Raw genomic sequence first — 3671 nt, 5'->3', positions numbered from 1 at the left:
TCCTCTTCCTCGTCAATGGTCCAGCCATAAGGTTCCAAGTCCCCATTAATCCTGGAGTTAGCATGATCACCGGCCACATAGATCTCTTCTTCTGAATCTTGAGAAGACATCTTGACCTAAATCTGCGACAGACAACAGGCTCGAAACGAAAACAGAGGAAAACTGCGCGATACGGAGATAAAAACCCTCGGGCGAATATATAATGATTTTTTCTGGACCAGAAGGAGTGCTCCGCAAGAAAATAGAGTCCGGGAGGCACACGAGCTGCCCACAAGCCCTGTTGCTGCGGCCAGGGGGTAGGCCGCCGCAACCAAGCTTGTGGCCGCCTCGTGCGCTCTCCGGACTGCTTTTTTATTTTTCTAATTTTCCATAAATTCCAAAATGGAGAAAAATTCCTATTGGAAAAGTTTCGGAGTCCAATTACTTACCGAAACAGATACCTCTTGGTTTTCAGGGTCTGAAACACGCTGATAAACATCCCTTATGTACTCCTCTGGAGTTATGATATTGATGATATTGGTCTCAACATTTATGGGAGTACGAGAGATGTAATGCTTGATTCTTTGCCCGTTTACCACCCTAGGAAAATTACCTTCCGTGTTATTGATTTTGATGGCACCGGAACGACATACTTCCTCGACAACGTAGGGACCTTCCCATTTAGAGAGAAGCTTGCCTGCGAAGAATCTTAAATGAGAATTGTATAGCAGGACATAATCACCTACATTGAACTCTCATTTTGTATTCTTTTGTCGTGCCATATATTAACCTTTTCCTTGAACAACGTGGCATTCTCATATGCCTGGGCCCTCCATTCATCTAATGAGCTAATATCAAACAACCGTTTCTCACCGGAAAGTTTGAAATCAAAGTTGAGCTCTTTGATTGCCCAATAAGCTTTGTGTTCTAGCTCAAGAGGTAAATGACAGGCCTTACCGTAAACCATTTTATACGGCGACATGCCCATGGGGTTCTTATAAGCAGTCCTATAAGCCCATAGTGCATCGTCAAGTTTGCTAGACCAATTCTTCCGAGATCTATTGATGGTCTTTTGTAAGATCAATTTGATCTCCCTATTACTCAACTCCACTTGACCACTAGACTGAGGATGTTAAGGAGATGCAACTCTATGGTTGACATCGTACTTAGCGAGCATCTTGCGGAAAACACCATGAATAAAGTGTGAACCGCCATCAGTCATCAGATATCTAGGGACTCCAAATCTTGGGAAAATGACTTCTTTAAGCATCTTAATAGAGGTGTGGTGATTAGCATTTCTAGTGGGGATAGCTTCTACCCACGTAGTGACGTAATCCACAACAACTAAGATGTGAGTATACCCATTGGAACTCGGGAAAGGTCCCATATAATCAAAGCCCCAGACATCAAATGGTTCAATGACGAGTGAATAGTTCATAGGCATTTCCTGACGCTTACTGATGTTCCCTATTCTTTGACATTCGTCACAAGACAAAACAAACTTACGGGCATCCTTGAAGAGAGCGGGCCAATAGAAACCTGATTGCAATACCTTATGAGCAGTTCTGTCTCCAGCATGGTGTCCTCCGTAGGCCTCGGAATGACATTTCTGCAGGATTTGTCCCTGTTCATGTTCAGGCACACAACGTCTAATAACACCATCTACTCCTTCCTTATAAAGGTGAGGATCATCTAGTGTCTCAGATCAAAGAAGAATTTCTTCTTTTGCTGGTAGGTGAAACTGGGTGGTATGTATTTGGCTACGATATAGTTTGCGTAATCAGCATACCACGGTGCACTATGTGAAGTGCGGATGACATTCAATTGCTCACCAGGAAAGCTGTCATCTATAGGTCGTGGGTCATCAAGGACATTCTCTAGCCTAGACAAGTTATCTGCTACAGGGTTATCAGCACCCTTTCGGTCAACGACGTGCAAATCAAATTCCTGTAGTAGGAGAACCCATCTGATTAGCCTAGGCTTAGCGTCCTTCTTCTCCATAAGGTACCTAATAGTAGCATGATCAGAGTGAATAGTGACTTTGGAGTCAACTATATAAGATCTGAACTTTTCACATGCAAACACGACTTCTAAAAACTCCTTCTCCGTGGTGGCATAGTTTCTTTGGGCACTGTCTAGAGTTTTACTAGCGTAGTGAATGACATTCAACTTCTTGTCAACTCTTTGTCCTAGAACAGCACCAACAACATAATCACTAGCATCGCACATGATTTCAAAGGGCAAGTTCCAATCAGGTGGTTGAACAATAGGTGCGGTTATCAAGGCCTTCTTAAGTATTTCGAAAGATTCCTCACAATCCTCATCAAAAACAAAAGGAACATCCTTCTGCAAGAGGTTGGTAAGAGGCCTAGAAATCTTAGAGAAGTCTTTAATGAACCTTCTATAGAAACCAGAATGACCTAGGAAACTTCGTATACCTCTGATATCTGTGGGGCAAGGCATTTTCTCAATTGCTTCTACCTTAGCCTTATCAACTTCAATGCCTCTCTCAGAGATTTTGTGTCCTAAGATGATGCCTTCATTAACCATGAAGTGGCACTTCTCCCAGTTCAAGACGAGGTTGGTATCTTTGCATCTCTGTAAGACTCGATCAAGGTTGGTGAGGCAATCGTCAAAGGAAGAACCGTAGACGGAGAAATCATCCATGAAAACCTCAACAATCTTTTCACAAAAGTCAGAGAATATAGCCATCATACATCTTTGAAAGGTGGCAGGTGCATTGCACAAGCCAAAAGGCATGCGTCTATAGGCGAAGGTGATGGGGAACGTCGCATGGGAAACAAAAAATTTCCTACGCGCACGAAGACCTATCATGGTGATGTACATCTACGAGAGGAGATTTCCGATCTACGTTCCCTTGTAGATCGCACAGCAGAAACGTCAATAAACGGGGTTGATGTAGTGGAACGTCCTCACGTCATCCGCCCCGCGAACCATCCCACGAACCGTCCCGCGATCCGTCCCACGATCCGCTCTGATCTAGTGTCGAACGGACGACACCTCCGCGTTCAGCACACATAAAGCTCGACGATGATCTCGGCCTTCTTGATCCAGCAAGAGAGACGAAGAGGTAGATGAGTTCTCCGGCAACGTGACGGCGCTCCGCAGGTTGGTGGTGATCTAATCTCAGCAGGGCTCCGCCCGAGCTCCGCAGAAACGCGATCTAGAGGAAAAACCGTGGAGGTATGTGGTCGGGCTGCCGTGGCAAAGTTGTCTAAAATCAGCCCTAAAACCTCCGTATATATAGGTGGGAGGGGAGGGCCATTTCCTTGGGGCTCAAGGATCCCCAAGGGGTTCGGCCGAACCAAGGGGGAGAGTCCTCCCCTTCCAATCCTAGTCCAACTAGGATTGGAAGGTGGAGTCCTTCCCCACTTTCCCACTTCCCCCTTTTTTTCCTTTCTCTTTGATTTTTCTTTCTCCTCCGCATAGGGCTTTTTGGGCTGTCTCACCAGCCCACTAAGGTCTGGTGTGGCACCCCTAAGGCCTATGGGCTTCCCCCGGGTGGGCTTGCCCCCCGGGTGAACATCCGGAACCCATTCGTCACTCCCGGTACATTCCCGGTAATGCCGAAAACTTTCCGGTAATCAAATGAGGTCATCCTATATATCAATCTTCGTCTCCGGACCATTCCGGAAACCCTCGTGATGTCCGTGATCTCATCCGGGACTCCT

Source organism: Hordeum vulgare, chromosome 6H (assembly GCF_904849725.1).
Source record: "Hordeum vulgare subsp. vulgare chromosome 6H, MorexV3_pseudomolecules_assembly, whole genome shotgun sequence".
NCBI classification, from domain to species: domain Eukaryota; kingdom Viridiplantae; phylum Streptophyta; class Magnoliopsida; order Poales; family Poaceae; genus Hordeum; species Hordeum vulgare.
The sequence above is the reverse complement of the archived record's forward strand: the minus strand, read 5'-3'. Positions refer to the sequence as shown.